The sequence below is a fragment of the Thalia democratica genome, chromosome 9 (assembly GCF_965202585.1).
Source record: "Thalia democratica chromosome 9, ktThaDemo2.hap1.1, whole genome shotgun sequence".
Taxonomy (NCBI): domain Eukaryota; kingdom Metazoa; phylum Chordata; class Thaliacea; order Salpida; family Salpidae; genus Thalia; species Thalia democratica.
This window is the reverse complement of record NC_139173.1, coordinates 39,666,630-39,687,449: the sequence shown is the minus strand read 5'-3', so window position 1 is coordinate 39,687,449 and position 20,820 is coordinate 39,666,630. Positions and strand designations below refer to the sequence as shown.

The 20,820-nt window shown below is 22.3% G+C and overlaps 1 long non-coding RNA gene across 1 annotated transcript; it reads left to right on the top strand.

The window, feature by feature from the left end:
* The first annotated feature begins 4,250 nt into the window (after positions 1–4,250).
* Positions 4,251–5,925, top strand: LOC145844537 (uncharacterized). Its single transcript, XR_014370288.1, has 3 exons — positions 4,251–4,469; positions 4,707–4,775; positions 5,554–5,925. It is a non-coding gene; the product is annotated as an uncharacterized LOC145844537 (long non-coding RNA).
* Positions 5,926–20,820: the final 14,895 nt, after the last annotated feature.

Genomic DNA, 20,820 nt, shown 5'->3' with positions numbered 1-20,820 from the left:
ATTTTTGACCTTATGACCACCTGTGGCCCCTTCACTGCTCATGGCCACCTAAATTTCTTCAATGGCCCCCAAGTGGGCAACTTGGGTCAGTTTGGGAAACCCTATGCTAGATTAAAAAAATTAACTATTCTGATGTTGTGGTCTAGTAATTAAAAGGGTTGTCATTGTCCTAGTCAGTGTTTAGTGAACTGTACACATTAACACTTATAAATAAAAATACTAAGCATTAAAAAACTGTATCATAATAAAAAAGTTAAAATACTTCTTAAGTTGAACTAACTTTTTAATTTATAGTAAATAAAACAAATAGAAACTATTGTACGAAATAAAATTTTAAACAAACAACTAAGTCTAAATAAAACAAAAAATAAATTATTAAAACTTATATTTTACTTATTTATCCCATTTAGTGGTTTATTTTGGCTTTTATTATTATGATGGTGTAATGACTAAAATGGATATTTTTGAAATTCTATATTGTCAGTTTTGAAAATAGCTTAAGTCAAAACTCTGTAAAGAAGCAACTTATATTCTCTAAAAAAATTAAATTTTTTAACGCTGATTAAAATTATCTTATAAACTTAAAATTAATTCATATTTTTTGTGCTAAAAATACTTTGTCATTAAAAAATATCAATTAAAGTTTCCTATGGTCTACTAAAATATTATATTATAATAAAAGTTTTAATAAATATAACTTATAATGTTAACAAATGACTACTACTTCAATCTTTGTGATTTTCGAATACTATGAATGGTGCTGTAGACCAAAAAAAAAAGGGATGTGATCAATTTTCCCCAAAATCTTTTTACATTATGGCTTTTGGTACATTATGGTTTTTTTAGTTTTTAAGGAAATTTTACGATAAACACACAGTTTTAAAACATTTTTTGTGGGTAGCCGTCTAAATAGCACAAGCGTACAAAATTGCACAAAGAGACAAATTTGCACGAAGATACTTTTGCACGAAGGGTCACTTTTGCAAGAAGACAATTTTGCACAAGCAGACAATTTTGCACAGAGACAATTTTGCACGGGTTAAATTTTTGATTTTTGTTTTTTAGTTTTATTATCAATTTTATAATTTATATATATGTTTTTTAAACTAATAGTAAACATTTTTCGTATAATAAAATTAAAATTATTTGACTTACATCGTAGTCGATTGTTACAAATTTGCTTCGTTTTTATCATTGTGAACATAGTTTGATACAAAATGTTATTTTTCGTTTATTAAGCCGAATAATATTATCAATATTTTGATATTAATCTTGTTGCAAAATTAATTACTAACTCATCTTCTATTCTTGATAAAGTTTTATGGAAGTAAGACAAAAAGCTTTGAATCAATAATAAATAAAATTTGAATCACTTTTTAGAAGCAAATGGTATTTATTTACGGCAAAAACTTTCCAACAATAATTGATAAAAGATACTTTTTTTTAACAGTTAATCAAAATGTTTAAAAAACTTTTTTTGGATGATTTTTGAAGGGTTTCATTTTTAACTTTATAATTATTATTGTAATTGCATAAATAATGATGAAACCTCTAACTATTTATTTACTCGAAATTTAATCTTAATATTAGTTGCTAACATAAGTAGTTGATAAGAGTTAGCCGAAATAGATTTTCCTTGTTTGTTTGTTTGAATAAAAATGATTTTGAACGAAAAATGTCTTAAATTTCAGTATAATAATTTACTTAAGTAGAACATCTCTGTATATCAACAAAGTTCAAATTTAAAGAAAATTTGTCTTTTAAAATAAACTATCTTTTAACGTTGATTCGTTAAGTTTAACAACTAAACGTAGTTGTTTTGAACAAAACTTATAAAAAGTGTTAAACATACAACTTTATTTTATTGATTTAACTCTTGAATAACAATTAGAGTTCTCTTCTTTGTAAAATAAAAACTAATAAACTTTTTGCTTTTTAAAAGTTTATTTGACAAACTAAGTTTTGCTTAAAGAGCTTGTCAAATAACTAAATAAACTAAAAATTATTATTAAGACATAACAATATTACAATAAAATAATAAAAAGCGCTTTTATTCTACAGAAAAATTTATTTTAGTTTTTTCAGAAATTTTATAGTTAAAATTGTAATATACTAGTATTAAAGATGCAAAACAAAATTATCTTATATTTTACGTTAATAAGATTTGTAAAGATTCATCCAAACAGTTATGAAAACATTTTGCTGATAACTTAATTTGATTTTCTTCGATTAACTTAAAAAAAATTAAAAAGTATTCAACTTATTTCAATGAAATTATAGTTTTATCACTACTTTTATACAAACTAAACTTGTATTTTTTATAATTTCTTTAAAAACTTGAGCTCGGTCGTTTAAACTGTTACAAGCTTAGTCTGAATTTTTTTACAACTACATTTTAGGGTTTTTTATTCAAAAGTTTAAAATCATCATGAACTTTTATATTTAAAGACGCTACTTAGCAAACTTAATTCAACAGACGCTAGGCTAGATAAAAATATTTGAATAAACTATTGTAAATTTTGTGCACTTGACTTTAAAAAGTTCTAACCTTAATAATTTTAACTTTTAGTGTTTAAACTGTAAGTTAGTTTATAAATATAAGTTTTTATATCGTAGTTAGTTTAAAAAAAAACTTTTTTTATAAAGCTTTACGGAAGTTTTTTTAATTAAAACGAAATACATACTACTAGATGTTACTTAAAATTATTTTATCATAAAATCAACTTTACTTTAACATAAATAACGAAGTAGCTATTATGAATAAGTATATTCTGCTGTAAATGGTGCATATTTTATACGTCTGAATAATAAGAACTAAAGTACTTTCATATATAAACTAGATTAAAAAGTGCCCCGTGTGAGGATTAAAATGACCTTCAGTTTACTGACGTGCTTCCTACTGCGTCAACGGCCAACGTAAATTTACTATTTATTTTTCGTATTTAGCGTTTATATACTTACTAAATTGGACTTGATTATTGGCATTGATTTTATCAGCAGTTAGCCGCTTAAATTGATGAACTAGGCTTTTTGTTTCAACCATGCTTGAAGTTATTTACAGAATTTTAAACTTTAGAAGACTGTATGAAAATGCTTGATTATTCAAAGTTTCTACTTTACATATTAAACTTAACAAGGAATTTAACTTATAAGCATGTGATGAAACATATATTTATATGTATGTATATTGTTTACTGAATCATAAAAGAAAATCGCTTAAATAAATTATTCTAAGGGTCTGGTTTACAAAAGAACCTTTCGGTTATTGAGTTATATAGATACTTTTAAGTTAATAAATATAACTTATTTTATCTATTTATGTTTGTACTTTTATACTTAAGAAACAAAAGTTTATAATTTTTCTATCAATATTAATCAAACAACAAACAATAATTAATATTATTATATTTATCAAAAATAAGTCAAACTTATACGCAACTATATATACATGTAATAATGTACTTATACAAACAATCTAAGCTTAATTTAAATGTATTTATTAAGCAAAACAACATACCTGTACAAATATCTTATAAAAGAGATTATTTCTTAACACATACACTTGATTACTTTTATACTTAATGGCTCAAAAAACGCTACATACGTAGACGTGTTATTGATACAACAAACTAAAGTTGTTTGTGAAAAAAAGACTGATGTGTTCATAATCATAAAGTCGTCATTTTTCTTGGTATTTTGCTGTATTCGGATTTGTCTCGTTATATAAAAAACTGAAACCAAAAGATTTTTTCAAAAAAAATTGTTTATTTTTAGTTTATATAAATTTCAAATATTGGCTCGATTTTAATTATTTATAAATAAGAATACTTAAACAAGGCTGAAAGAGTAAGAGTTGATGCATATTTATTTTTGCCGTTAGTTTTATAGAGCACTGTAAAAAACTCGTACAAATTTTTAAAATTCATAAAGTAAAAACATAATCAACAGTAGTTTTGAATTCCTTAAACAAAAATAAACGATAATTTTTTTATTATAATTTTTCGGCTAAAATGTTACAGTTACCACCTGCTATTACATGGTATTATAAACCGTAGTAAGTTTTTATATATAAACTTATAAGGTCCTTATAAGTCAAAAGATCACAATTAACAGTTTAATACATAAGAGTACTAGTTGTCGTTTGTAACGTTTAATTGGTGACTAATATATTCAGCTGTTTAAATCCCAAGACAATTAGCAACTACATATAAGTTTTAATTCTATACAAGTTGTGAGTGTTGTATAGCGGCTTGTAGTATGTATACTTACAAATAAAACTGCCAGGAATCTTTTAAAAGTATCATAAAACTTACTAAACTGTTATAAGCTGTTAAGAAACTTACAGAACTGCAATTATAAGTTATTGAAACGGGTAGAATTAAATGAACTATATGACAATAACAAAACATAATGACTTGACTTAAAAATAACTATAGGAAGTTGTTATGGAAAAGTTTTATCTTTAGCAGGTTTGTTTTAGTTTTTTTTTATATCTGTTGATTTAAATTCTAACGATTTTCTGAAGTTTTTGGTTTTAATATCGTGGACTAAAGACAGTAAAAATCGTAAAATCAAATTAAGCTTCAGTAAAACTTTTTAAAAGAGGTTAAACAAAAGCTTATACAATAGACAATTAGAAAACCAATTAGTTTATGTTGAAAAGTTTTATTTTAAACTGTAATACAGTAAATATATGATTAATATAGGTAAACTTGGACAAAACACTAAGCTGAAGATTATAAAATTGAATTGGAGTTATGTCTTAAGTAAAATAAGTAAGCAAAAGTTTTATTACTATTAAGTTTTTGTTTGTACAACTTTTATATATAGTAAATTTAAAGTGTAGTTGTCTAAATTTGAGCTACAAAAGTTGTTTTTGTTAAAACTACATAAAAACTTAACTTGCGTTTTAAATATTAGAAGTTTTTATTTGTTATATTTGTTCAACTACATTTTATTGTTAATTTTATTTAAATTAATTTTGAATAATCTTTTTTTAAATAAAGCGTAATTTCGTCCCGCTTTAAGCTTTTTATAGGTTTAAAGCAGAAAAAACGCAAAATAAAAAATTGACAATTTTCATTAAGAAGTTGTTTTTACAGTAACAATTTGTTTTATGAACATTTTGTCTACATTTTTTGTTTAATTGTTTAAAATAAAATTTTCCTAAAACCAGTTGTTTTATTATTAGTGTACTATAGTTGTTATTTGATTATTTAAAACGACAATTTTCACTCAAAAGTTATAACACAAACAATTTTTTATATAAATAGTTTGAAAACCTTAATTATACAGTTTATTTACATTTAAAAATAAAATAGAATTTGATTTATTTGGCACTTAGTTTAAATACATTTTTTAACTTAAACAATAGCTGATTAAACAAATAGTTTTACATTATTTATCTGAAAAACTTCATAAACAACTTTCAATCGTACACCAGGTCCTTAAAAAAAACTTTTTGAGCACTTTTTTTTTGTTCAATAAACAATACTAACTAGATTAACTAATTTAATTAGCTTTAAATGTTTTATAATTAATTATTTTTTGCAGAAAATAGATGGTACGGTCAGCAATTGGAAAAAAATATATATGTAAATATTTTATACGTGTATTTTTATGATTTGTAAGTATGAATTTGATTAATTTAAATTTATGTTGTGCAGTTTTCACTTTTTTTTTTGTTCTTACTATCTTTGTTTTTTCACTTTAAAAAAAACTGTTGATCAGCATTAGTTAAAATTATTTATAATCATTACTCTCTTAATCATTAGAAAATATAATGTTAAGCAGTTTTTTAGCAATTATAAAGTTTATTAGTTACTTAAAAAAAACTCAAATAAGAACGTTTTTAAGGTCAATTTAAAAACGTAAATACAACTTAAAATACTTCTATATAATAATGTTGTTCTTCTTTGTTTTGCTCTAAATAATAAAAACACACAAGTTTGTCTTGTTTTTAGCTATAAAACTTTGAAAATTGAAGACTATCAACAATCCTAAATCACAGCGTTTATGTTAATGCATAATATTTTTAAATAAAATAAACTGTATGTTTCAGTTGTATTTATATAATTAACAGTATGTTTGATTTCCTAATTGTTGTTTAATTTCAGTTAACTGGTTTTAAAGTTTTTTAAAACTAAAATTTAATACTTATACTTAATTACTGTTTTATCTTTTTAACATTGTTTTTAAAAAATAAGTTTTTTAAGCTTTTTGAAAAGAGCTTTTTGAAAATAAAAAATGCGCTCTTTTTTCTAAGCTTAATTGGCAATTTAATGGATTTTTATACCAAAAATTACATATAATAAACGAATTCACTAGGTCAAAAATAGTTCTGTACTTATTTTAATCATTGATTTATCAAAAAAGTGTTATATTAAAACTCTAAAAACCCTTTATATAACACTTTATTACATTGAGATTCTCTAATTTTTGCTAGCCAATATATAATACAGTTTGTAATATATGATTTTTAAATGCTTTGAACCAACGCGTAGTCAGTTTTAAAACTACGAAAACTAGTGTTTTTAGTTTTAAAACTTCAACGTTTAAAGCAAATTAAAGTTTAAAACATTTATTCAACATTTCTAAATTAAATTGCTTTAACTTATGAAAGTAAATAATAAACATAAGTAAGCAATATACTAATTATACTGAAGCTACTTAAACCGACATTTAAAACATACTTAGATATTTTTAAATATGTTTAGAAAAACTAATTAGTTACAAAACGAAAGTTCTTTATCTTATACGACATTAAAACTACTATTGAAAAAGTTTAAGCTACCCTTTAAATGAAAATATGCTTTCTAAACGTGTAAAACTAAAAACTATGACACAAGTAATTTTGTTTTGTAACCTCTTTATTTAACAAAAGTGCAAATAAAAAAAGAACAACATTTATCATACATAATATTTTAACTTTACAACTTGATGGTTAAAGCTATAAATGTCAAGTTTGACGTTAAAGTTGTTTTTGAAAAATAAAACAGTAAATAGTAAATTTAATTGTTTTAATTATTTCGGATTATTATACTCATCAAGCGGTGTTTTTAAACTTTATTTAGTAAGAAACAAAATAGCTAGTTGATAAATGTTCAAAATAACTTTAATACTTTCAAATTTATGGGTTTAATAAGTAAAAATTCAAATGTTTTTGAAAGACAGTTAAACAAATAAAACTTATTTTGAAAGTTTATAATAGTGATTTTTGAGAAATCAATATGAAGTACCTATTTTCTATTAATAAAGTGTTAACAAATTAAATAGTACTTTAAACACTATATAGTTTAAAGTTAATATTTACAAACTATAAAAGTAATTTGTTAATTTGAAAAACATATTTGCAAACATTAAGTTCATTTGTCATTTTTAAAGTTGAAACATTTGGTTTTAGAAAAAAATTACTTAAAATTATTTAAAGACGTTTTTAATTTATATTAAATAAAAATTAAGCTTGTTCGTCAAACTGTAATTTTATAAAAATATATTACTTTACAAAATAAGGCACAAAAATCTAAGTAAAAGTTATTTTTGGTATACAGAAGTGTTAGTGGTATAAAAAGTGAAAAATTTAGCACTGTAAACAGATATATAGTAGGCTAAAACAAAGTTTTAAAACATAAATTTCCACCCAACCATAAAAGTTAACTTTAACAGGACTTTTTGCTGGTTTTAAAACAAGTAATCAAACAATACTATCTATTTTTGTATTTTAATTGCTATCAATAAATATCAAAAAACTTGCAATGTTAAAGTTAAAACATTAATCTTATGCACTGTAAAAAATTATAAAATTTTACTATTTTTTTTTATTTATAAAGCTTAAAGTTAAAAGTTTTGATAACTTTATCTTTAACTGTAATTTAAGTTTAAAATAAGAGAAATGCAGAGCTATTGAGCATGTAAAAATATAATAAAATATGAAGAATTGGTTTAATAACAACTAAAGTTTAATAACAGAAATAAAAAATAAAACTATTTAGTTTTGATGAGATACTTTTTACAAATCAGTTATAGTTTGAATCGTTTTTGTAAAAGTTTAAAAGAGTGTAATTTGATCTAAAATTTAAAATAGTAATAGTGATAAAATATAAGTAATTTGTAGATATAAATTATCACAATTGCTTGCTGTTCACATTAACAACCGTAATCTATATTATTTTATTAATGTGTTTTATTAAAACAACAACTACATTTTGTTTAATTTTTTATAACTAGCACATCAAAATAAAAATAAATAAAATTTAATTCAAAGATTAAAATGGGGGTCGGCAAACTGCAACCCGCGGGCAAAATGCGGCCCTCAAAGCCAAAATCTGCGGCCAAAGACGTACTTTTTAGCTAAAAACTCACTTTTTTATAAATATATAATAACTTAAAACTAGGCTCGTAACTTAATAATTACTCTTAACTAATACTATTTTACTGCTTCTTTGTAATATTTTGGTTTAAAATTGTATTTTCTACTAATTACTAAGATTATTTTTAAATAATTGCGGCCCTTGAATATTTTTTTGTAAAAAGTGCGGCCTGCGAGTGACAAAAGGCTGCCGTGCCGACCCCTGGTCTAGAACATGCATACTTTGCCATATGGAAATTATTAGATACATAATAAGTTAAATCCTAATCAAAACGAATCCCACGGAAGAACTAAAACAACAAAATTTGTAAGCCTTTCAGGAATTTTTTTCTAACTCTATATTTTAAATAATGATTTTTGTTGTATCTGAATGAAATCAGATATTTTTGGTACCGTTTTAATAAATGACACTAATAGCTTTAATCGAAAAATAATGCTAGACTTAACAAAATAAAACCAAGCTAAAAATTAGATACACACTTTAAACTTTTTCAATAGTTATTACTTCGTTGGGCTACTAAAATATACTAGTTATCAAATTGTGAAAAGGTCATAAAAGTTTTTAGTGAAAGTTTTAAAGTCAAGTTAATAGTGGCCACTGAAGTTTGTGTGGCGCTAAAGAGCATTACCTAACAATTGAACTTGCAAAATTGATTTTTTGAATGAAATTTGTTTTTTTACCAATTTTGTTTTTGAAAACAATTTTACAATGAAAACAAGTTGTTTTTAAACGAAGAAAAAGTTATTGCACATATTTAAAATTTCACACTCGATTTCAAAAGAGATTTTAAGCTTATTTTTAGTATAAATAAAATTTACAGTGTAAGCTTCTTGGAACATTTTGAAAAAAATACAAAAGACTTATATTTTTAGGCTAGATAATATAGAATAGAATCTTGCTATAAAAAGTTTTTAAACACTGATAAAAAAGAATGAAGTAGTGAAAATTTTGTACAATAAAAAAAAATGTTAAAAACACCACAAGTTTTTAATTTAGAAATAATGTAAATAGTGGGTGTCATTTAAAAAGAAATTTATAATTTTAATTAGAAATTTCACAAGTTAATAATAAAAGAATAGTTTATACTTGATTTTATGCCTATAAAACTTATTTTACATAAAAAAGACAAAACATTTTTAAAACTAAAACCATTAAAACAGAGTTACCACACTTTCAGGCTACCTACAGGGTTTCCACTTTATCTGGAAACCTGGAAAAACCTGGAACTTGACAATTTAGGCTAAAATAACCTGGAAAAACCTGATATTTGAGAAATTTTGAAAAAAAAAACCTGGAAAAACCTAGAATTTTGATCAAAAAATCTGGAAAAACCTAGAATTTTTGATAATTTTAACATTTTCAGTTGTAAAATTTTAATTTGACACAAAAAATCTATCATATAATTACCATTTTTTGTCATCATTAAAAATTTTTCTTATTAAAAAACACATTTATAGTAACTTTACAGTAACTTTTCAATATTTTTATACTATTTTTTACAGTTTCTTGAATTGAAATTAACTTAAAACTAAAAATAGACCCAAAAATGTGTACTTTGAAAAACCTGGAAAAAAATTTGAAAAAGCAACTGGCAACCCTGTACCTAGGCTACTTAGCATAACTCAAGCTAATCTAAACTTTTTGAAAACTTCAGCTGACTTAAGCTTATTTAATTTTTTTTATTTAAAAGCAGATCAGTTTGGATACTTTTTATAAATAACTTTTTACATCTTTCAATTGTTCTTCAAAATTTCTTAAAAATTTTTATAAACTTAGATCCACAAAGGCTATTTCTACACGACTCAGATTGGCTTTTTGCCACAAATAGTGGCAATCATATACAGACTTCTTTTACTTTATCCAGGGGTCGGCAGGTCAAAAAGGAACGTTTTTTTATGTGCTTTAAAAAACATATTAGAAGACAATTTTTTTAAACAAAAAAACTTTAGGCGATAGAATATCCTTTAAATATAACACTAAAATTTTATTCTTGTGTTTTTGAAAATATTAGTATATTAAACTAGTTTAATAAAAATTTTAATGTGGCCCGCGGGCCGCAGTTTGCCAACCCCTGACTTTATCAAACAAAACTTTGATCTGTTAACAAAAAATCCTTTTGACTTTGTTCAAGTAATGAATTATTGATTTTTTTGAACATTTTGAGAGTTGGTTTGTAGTTCAATAGTTTTGCTACCGAAACCAAGTAGTAAATAAATTATTTAATTTGTACATTTTTATTTAGTTCAATACTTTAAAAAATGTATAAAAAAATTATTACTGGCAACCAAAATTTAATTAAGTTGTTTTATTACTAGGGTTTATAGAGGTATGATGTATATATCAAACTATTTGTATTTTAACTAAAAGTAATTATTTAAACTCGATATTTTTTTGTTTACTTATATAAGGCATAAGGAAACTTTTTTAAACTATATAATGTATTAAAAATTTTACTAGATATACATAACCATATAAATATGACAGAAGAAGAATTTACAAGTGTGTTGTTTAGAAGTTCAGCAACTAAAGACTTTTCAATTTATAAACCTCAACTGTCTGGAAATCATATTGTGTTTCATAAAGTTGTGAAAGTAAATTTGTGTGTAGAATTTGTAAAGTTTTTATCAGATTTGAAACTTAAGTAACATTCAAATTCTCTCTCAACTTAAAATTGACTTCTACAATATTGTTTACTATCAAGCTACAAATATTGAATGTGATAAGTTATTTTACTAATATTTAGTTTCAATATACACCATTTTAAATTTGCTTTGGAAAAAATGAAATTACTTCCTTATTTGTCATTGTGTAAATATTTTCTTTCAAGTAAATATTTCTTTTGCTAAATATGACTTTTAAAGTAAAATGCTTATAGAGTTTTTACTCTAAAATTTTACTGTTTTGTAGTTGATTTATTATTTTTTTTATTGTTAAGGTTTCTCACTAAAATAATGACCAGATTTTTAGTTTTGTTTGAGTCTACATTGGTGTAAAATAAGGATTGAAAAAAACCATGTTTTAAAACTAACCAATTGTAATAAAGAATTACATATCTTGGTTAATACATTTTAATTTGAATTTTTAATTGTGTTCTTAAAACATTTCTTTACTATAAGGTTTTTATTTTAAATGAATTTCTTATTCAAAAATTGAAAATATTTTCATTTAATTATGGTTTTTGTAAAAACATGTACAAAATGTGTCATGTTTACTATTTAAGTTTTATAAGGATTCAGATGTTCATATTAAAATTTTATTAACAGACGGAGAGAAAAGTCAGAATAGATAGGAATCCAAAAGGGGGTCTTGGAATCAGCGTGAAAGGAGGTTCAGAACACAACATTCCTGTTATTATTTCAAGAGTATTCACACAGCCCATTAATGGTATGCTCTTATTGCTTGTTATTATAAAATTAATACTAACATGGTTTAAAACTAATTTGTTTTAGTTATGATATAAGTTCCAGTTATTAACTCAATAACTATTACTTAAAAAATAAGTTGAAAACTTATAATAAACCTATAAAAAATTGTTTGTTAAAATGCTTACTACTTCTTATTGTAATAATAATAACTTAATGGTGAACCGTTTATTTTGTTGGTATATAAGAAGTTTTCACTCAGCTATTTGTTGTTATTACTGCTTGTTAATATATTTAAAATTTCAATTAAATAACATTTTTTACTGTTTGTTTCTTGTTGTTTTAAATTTACAACATCATCTTAAGTTTTCATCTAAGATATTTCATAAGTTAAGTTTTATAGTTTGTTAATAATGCTTTAAAGATAAAAGAATAAAACTTTTAAGAATAAAAGTGTTATAATTATTTTTTTTGAAATTTAAAACATTGAATGTGTCTAGAAATTATGAGTATAACAGGTGTGTTCACAATCAGTGTTCTGTTTTGTATACATAACATAAAATTTTCTACATAACAAAATAAACTGTGATTTTTATTTTAACTTCTAGTTGAAAATTTTATTAAGAATGGCTGCTGAATTTACATACTTATTGATATGAGTAAAAATATTGCTTTTAACATAACAATATTAAATTGTCAGGTGAAATATTAGAACCGGGAGATGCCATAGTAGAAGTAAATGGAAAATCAGTTGTCGGTTTCACACATGACCAAGTAGTACAAGAACTCAGAAGTTGTGGACCAATTGTTCATTTGACTGTTAAAACATTTGAACATGCTCATCAAATATTACATGGTTTTATTTTTAATGAATATTTAAAAAAGTGTATGTTACATGTTTGTTTATTTTGGTTTAAATAAATAATTGTTCATTTGGCTGTTAATTAAACATTTGTAAATTAAATTTAAGTTTTATATGGCTATTTATTTTAATTTAATTTAATATTGTCTAAAGTTGAATGCAAAACTACCAAAGTAGCTTAAATTTTACAATATATACAAGCTTACATATTACTTTCGTCTGTAGTGTAAAACTTTTTTGTGTTATAACATAACATAATACTATGTTATATAATTTAGTTTCAATATTATTAATATTTAATGATTTTTATATATAAATAAACATATATAAATTTATGTTTAAATTGTTTTTAGGTCCACCTGAATCAGTAGACAATTCTCTTTCATTTCCTTTATTATTTTCAAGAATTAATTTCTGTGATAATAACAAGTAAGTTTTTTTCAAAACTTTTGGTTGAAAACATTTTTGTACCTTTTTGTTTTCATGCAAAAAATACACTCACAGTTTATAGTTTCGTCAAATTTTTTTTTTTTCATTAGACTGTGGTGATTTATAAATGTTTCTTGCACAGTTAAAGCTTTTAAACAAAAAAAGTTTCTCATTAGTTATTTTTGTTCTATAAGTTGGCATTAACTATTATAAATTTAAAGAAATTAAAAAACTAAAAAAAATATTCTACAATGTTTTTTCTTTCATAAAAAATTAGTTATAAAACTTAGTCACTCTAATAATGGTGTATATTTGATATTTATTGCTACAATTAATGAACTGTATTTTTCAGATCATTTGAAACAGAATTAATAGATAGTGGTGGGAAATCTAGAGGAAACTTAAAATTTCTATCAAAAGATGAACTAATTAAATTTGAAAATAGTTTGAGTAGAATAAGAAGTTTTATTAATATCAGAAACGTAAGTTTACTTGTCCAAAATGAATTTTAATTAGATTTTGTAAAGAAATATGAGTGATTTATTTCTATCATGTTTGATACTTTATCAAAAGTTCAATTAGCATGGTTACAAAAGTGAAGTTTTTATTTAAATTTATAGTTTTTAATAATTTCAAATTAAAAATACTTTTTTTAATTCACACCTATGTTTTTTTAATTGCTGTTTTAATGCAATTTAAATAAAAATAAACATTTTATTACAGCTGAATAGAAGTGATATAGAATATGCAGATTGGATAAATTCTGATGAAAATTATTTATTTGTTGTTTTATCAAATACCAAAGTTTCAGTTCTAATAAATCCACCGGTTAGTTTTATTTATTTTTATTACTAATGTACACAAACAAAAATTCTAAAGTAATATTTATCACTTAACAATGATTTAGTTTATTAGTAAACCAATATTAGAAAATTTTAAAAAACACATACACATAAACTAAAAAACTATATGAAGTACAGTGCTCTATATACAGAGCTTAATTATAAAGTAGAATTTATTCAACAATTGTCAATTCAAGCTTAATAACTAATTAATTTCTCATTGCTTAATCTCATTATATATATTTGTGTGCTTCATTTTATTTTATTATCAATTTAAAAAAGCTCTGAAGAACCTTCTAGGTGAAATGGTGTTAGCTTGAATTGACAATTGTTGAATAAATTATACTTAATAAAAACACATATTAAATTACTTACAAAATACTCATCTTGTTTTAAGTCTAAAGTTAACTAACTAATTGTAACAATCAATAATATGAAATTATTAAATTAAATATAAAGTAGTAATTCACTATTTATTTTACTAAATTAAATAAGAAAATAATGAATTATAATGAAAAACTTTATTAACCCAATTATTTTTAATGTTAAGAAACTATTAAAATATGCTTGAGAAAATTTAAATATACCATTTCATCAAATTTTATTTATGTTATTTTAAGCATAACACGTTCTTTGTTAAAAGATAAAAAAGTGTTTTATTATTTGTAGGAGTTAACAAAACAGTTAGACAATGGCTGTTTTATACACGAAAGTTTATTGCACGAGGTACGAAATACAAATAATTGCAGTTTACAGTTGGCAAGTAAGATGTTCCTTCTAAAATTCAATACAAAAGGTTGTTATATTTGTAATTGATTTGTTAAAATAATCTGTATCATATAACATTTGATACTAAATGTTGGTTATTGATTTTTAAAATAAGATATTTAATCTAAAATTCAATACAAAAGGTTGATGTATTTGTAAATGATTTGTTATAATAAAATATTTCATATAATATTTGATACTAAATATTGATAATAGTGTTACTACAATATAAAATTCAATACTATTTATGATCAGAATGGTTCATTTAGTATTCAAAATAAATTGTTGATATGTAATTGGTATCATTTCGGATTATTTTTATTTATTTTTAGGTAGAAAAAACATATTTATAGTTTCTAATAGTGTTTTTTATTCAACCTACAATGTTTCGCTGTAAAAACAGCTCTTCAAAGTGTAAATAAGTAAAAAACATAATAACAAAAGGCTTGTTAAATGTTCAAATAAAATTCAAATTAACTAAAACAATGTAAATTATCAAACGAGTAAATCATTTACAAAGTATTTATTTGCAATGTAAAATTTTACATATTTATTGATATTTAATATATAACATATTTAAAATATAGAAAAAACGACTAATTTTCGAATCGTTTACTTGTTTCAATGCTTTGTACATATCCTCAAAACGAAATAAAGAACAAAGCAAAATTTTTAAAGAATCACACAAAAAAACACATTGTGACGTTTCAAATAAAATTGAATAATTTTAGTTAGCCTATTTTAAAAACAACTTACGTACAAGTCAACTTATTTTTGCTTTGTTTGTTCTTGTTCTTGTTTTGGTTTTATTCTGTTGTTATTTTTTGTTATTAATAAGTGGTTTTTGTTCTTTTAGAATACATGTTTTGATTATGGAGGCAGGGTTGCTGCCTTTCTTTTATTTAATGATAAATTGTTTTTAATTTTTTTAATCTCGTACTTTTCCAAGCAACATAAATGGCATGTTTTGTTGTTTTTCGGTTTTGTTTTGGTTCTGCAGAGTATTTCCCATTTTAAATTATATTCTTTTTTAATTATACATAATATATATATTTTTGTTTGATTAGCTTTAAGTTAGAAAAATATTCAAATGAAAACTGCTTAAAAATTCTTTCTAAATGCACTAAGTTTTGTTAAAGAAATTAATTTTAAAAATATTTATATATACTTTGTGAAAAATGAAATATTTATAGCTTTAATTTACAAAAACTTATTTAAATGTTTAAAGGTTTATGCTACATATTATTATCAAAACTTAAAAACTGTTTTTATAAATCATGACTTTTGTATAATATTAAGCGTTGAAATGTTCAAAATCAAATGAAATGTTTTTTTTTTTGCTAACCAAGTTTACTAACTATACTCCAATCCGTTACCATGTCTGTACAAAAAGGTGGTAAAAATTCTTTACTCGACCAAAATTTTCTTTAAAAGTGTAACATTTGTTTTTATTGTGTATGTATATATATTTTATTTAAAAAAAATAGGGACATGTTTTCTGTAATTATTTCTAAATATATACGCCAAAGTTCATTATGAAAGGTTAACAAAAGTTGATTAAAAAGTTTAAAGTGACTTTTTGAATTTCGTGAACTAGTTTATTATTTTAAACAGTTATATACAATTATGATATCATTTTTAGTGTGAAAAAAGTTTATCATTAAGTAAATTTTATATTATAAAATATTTTTTTGCAAAAAACTTTATTATATAACTGTCACCACATTTAAAATTATAAAGTAACTTAATTTTTTAAATAAATAAGACATACTTTTTTAGACAAGTTTTAAAGCTATGAAAAGACACTCAAAAAAAATATTTTAACAGTTTTTATGCTTAATAAAATGTTGATGTTTTATAGTTATCATCATGTTTGAACTAATATATTTATTCTTTCAAAAATTTATTTTACAAACTAAGTTTCGGTCAAAGACCTCTTCAGTGCTTAAATAAATCTAATTTTTTTTTTTTTTTTTTTTTTAGATTTATTTAAGCACTGAAGAGGTCTTTGACCGAAACTTAGTTTGTAAAATAAATTTTTGAAAGAATAAATATATTACTTCTCCACCAGCAGTTGAGATCTCTCTATTTGTTTTCTTAAAACCAAAACATATAATGTTTGATTTAATTTATGATTGAACTTTTTAAAAAAATGTTTTTTATTCACAGCCCAGCAGTGTTTATTTACTGAGAAATTCTTCAAATTCACAAAACAAATCATTGATCGTGAAAAGGTTCGTGTTTATTTTATTTAAATTGTAATAGTTATTAGCTTAGACTATTAAAGTATTTATGTTTATATGTTAATGTAAAAAAAAAAACGATTATAAGATGTCTAACTGTTAGAATGCCATTGTTCAATTTTATTAGTCATGAGTTTTTATTTTAAAGTAGTTTTTTTTCTGATAAACAGTAATAAAAAAAATAAAAATTCAATTTAATTTGAAAACTTTTGTTTATAGATTAACAAATTGATAACTTTTATATGTGAAACAATATAAAGGTTTTTGAATATCTTACTTATTTTATTATTGACAAAAATTCCGTAAATACATACAGAATTTTGTTTGTATTGACAATATATATGTAATAAAGCAAATAATTTTCTGCAATTTAAATGTTGTAAACAAATAAAAGTTTGTTAACAAAAAAATATGACAGTATGTTTAAAATAAAGTTGTTTTTTATAATTAACTTTTTAAGTTTGTTGATGTAATATAAAAAACTGCATAATGTTGTTAAATAAAAAATAAATAAGTTGTTGATACAATATTAAAGTTTCAAAAAGTAAGTTAGTGTAGCTAAGTGTTCAATTTGAGACTAATTAAAACTTTGATCTATTTAAATATGTAGACAGCTAAATAATTGTAAAACTTAATGTTAGTTTAAATAACTTGCTTTTAAAATTTTCAATTATTATATTGAATTACATAAAGAAAGCAACGTTCACACTTTTTACAATGTTCAGCAACATTTTCAAAGTTGGTTTTAAGTATATTTATTTGTAATATTTTTGAAAATGCACTGCGTTTTAACTTATAGCTCCTATAGCTGCACAAAGTTTTAAGTGTTAATTATTTTTGTGTTATTAAATTTTATTTATACACTTAAAATTTAAATTTTATTTAAATTTCAATTTAACTTAATTCTAAGTAACAGTCTAGATTACATTACTTTTTTTGTTAGTTTGTTATACAAAATAAAGTTTATATTGTTGAAAACACGTATATGTTTTATAATGCGATCTTAGACAAACTAATGGATTTTATTATTTCAAAAGATGATTTGCAGTCTAATTTATACTAATTAAAGTTTTCTGCAACTACAACAATTGGTATCGTTTTTAAAAATCTTTATGCTTAAACAGCAAACAAAAATACCAAATCAAGCAATTGATATGAATGTAAGCTATTAGAGCTTTAATAAGCTAAACAGTTTATTGATTTGGTTTTACAAAAGTTCTTAATAAAAGTTATCAAAACGTTCAAAATATTGTTAATAATGTTTGTTGTTAGTTTGTAAAAACTTGTATTACTTTTTGTTGAAACAATTTAAACAGACATCTGATATATTGTTACCGTTTGGTAGAGCTAGTGAGTTTAAAAAATATTGGTTTTAAAATACTTGTAATTATTTTCCAAAAATTGTTTACATATAATTACGCTTTCATTAATTAATCACGAAATTGTGATAATGTTAACAATTATAAGAACTGTTAACTTGTTTTTGATTACTGGTAGATTAATACCAAGTAAAACCACATAAAATTTTTTAATTGTTTCACAAAATAGTTGGTTTTGTCGCAATTTTACACATCTTATTTTTTATTTAGATTATATGTTTTTCAATATGCAATTTTAAACTAGTGTTGTGTATGTATACTACATATTCAAAAAACTAAAAGTTATAAAGTTTTATTTTTAAAATAGCTATTTTTTTTGATTAAAAACAGTTAATTTTTTAACAAAACAGTGCTAACTATTAAAACAGTTGTTTTTTATTTTGAGGATGGTTCTCACAACTAGTTATAATAATTCAATTTAATAAATTTATATTAAGTTTTTTACAGTTTCACAATTTTTTTTTTAAATATGAAAAAATATTGTTTTATTATTTAAAATGTTCAGAAATTTTGAATTTATATTTTAGAAATTTATTGCTTTAAATCATAGATTATCTATTAGACTTTAAGCGAAGTTAAAAAACAAAAAAAAAAAAAACTTGTATCTTTAAAATCAACTTTCACAAAAATGTTAGAAAGTTGTTTTCTTTGGTTTTTATTTGGAGTTCATACTATAATTTAAAATTAATCATAACCTAGTTTATATAAAAAGAAAGAGTTTGGCTACAAAAACTCTTTGTTGAAGTTTAAATGTTTTCTCTGTAAAAGTTTTGTTATTGCAAAGGAATAATAAATCAAAAATTTAGTCATAGAAGAGTAGTATAAAAATTAGATCTAGATTTTTAAGAAAGTTTTGGTAAATAGTAAAGTATCTAAAAATTATTTATTAAAAAATTGTATGTCTACATATATTGCCTTAAAGAAAGTTATAAAACAATACCTCAAATATAAATTTAAAGCTTAGTTAAACATATTGTTTTACACAAGAAAATATTTTTAAGCAGTTGTTCTGATTTCACCTAAGGGAATTTAAGAAAAATGGTTAGAATAAAATTTAAGAAAGTGGTTTGTAATAAATTGTAATGATGTTATTTGTAATAGTTGGTTGTAATTATTTAATTGTCAAGTTGTTTATTGATTTTTATTTAGATATCATATAAATTAAAATATTAACATTTGTTTTATTAATATCCACACAGTATGTGAGTATGTCACATTATTTAAACAAAATTTATTTCTTTTTATTTTAATACCAATTTTAATAAACTTTTTGTCATAAAGAGTTGATAAAATCTTGATTATAAGATTGAAAACTTATCTAAAGTGTGTGTAGTTGTCAAATAACTAATATATAAACTTAATTCTAACTTTGTTTTTTATCAAGTTATTTTATTGTGTTTGAAATTTAAAATTGATATTTATTTACAAAAGTATTTTAAGTATGGGAAAATTACATATATATTTACTTAATTTTAACACTCTTGTAAATTATTAAAAAAGGTTAATACCAAAGGAAGTTTGAAAATGTTGTGGCTAAAGTAAAAAAAAATATTTGTTTTTCTTTTATAAAATAGAGACCTTTCGTTATTGTTTTAAGTCAAAACTATAGTTTAAAAGTATCAGATTTAATTATACACATATACTTAAGTTTTTAATAAGTAAGTCAGTTGTATAAATTTCGAGTATTATTTTAATCTTACTTCAAGTTACATTAACATACTAAAAAAAAGTTTGTACCATAGTAAAATATTACTAAATAGATATCTTTTTTATGAATACATTTAGCTTATTAACTGCTAAGTTTGGCACAATATAATTTATTGTACATAAAAAATCAAACAATATCGAAACGGAAAACAAATTAACTAAAAGTAAATATTAGATAACTTTTATTAGCAATTTTTAATTAGAACTCATTTAGTTTAGTGACCAGTTATTACTTGAAGTTTAAGTATTAATGTAGTAAATTAAAAATACTTTTCAAAGTTGAAAAATTACAATGTTAATATCTATTTAAAAATGTTGAATTGATTTAAAAGAAAAGAGAGTATATAAAAACAGTATTATAATGTTCTGAAAAAATATCAAAGTAGAATTTTTAGAAATAAATGTTATGTAACGAATTAAACACGAATTTCGGTATCAAATTCCATAGAAATAATTGCCCACTTGGAACAAAATGTTTTTAATATATAATTTTTATATGCGTAATATAGAAGCTTGGAAAAATATTAAAATGTATGCTGTAGTTTAGTAAAAAACTTTAAAAACAGATACTAATAAAAACGTTAATAATATTGTAAAGTTTAAAAATAAAACAATAAAGAATGTTTAAAAGTTTGAAATACTATTTTCTGTGCATATTTAGTTTTAAAAAGCTGCACAGAATAACAAAAAGTGACCTAATATTTTTTGAATTTTTATTTGTTAATATTTGGTATAAATTGTTAATAAAAAATACAATAAGAAAATTAAAGTTTTAATCAAGACTGTAAAACAAAACAAAAATCAAGAAGAAATTTTACATAGTTTTTTATTAACAAAAGTTTGGTAGTTTTTACTTGAA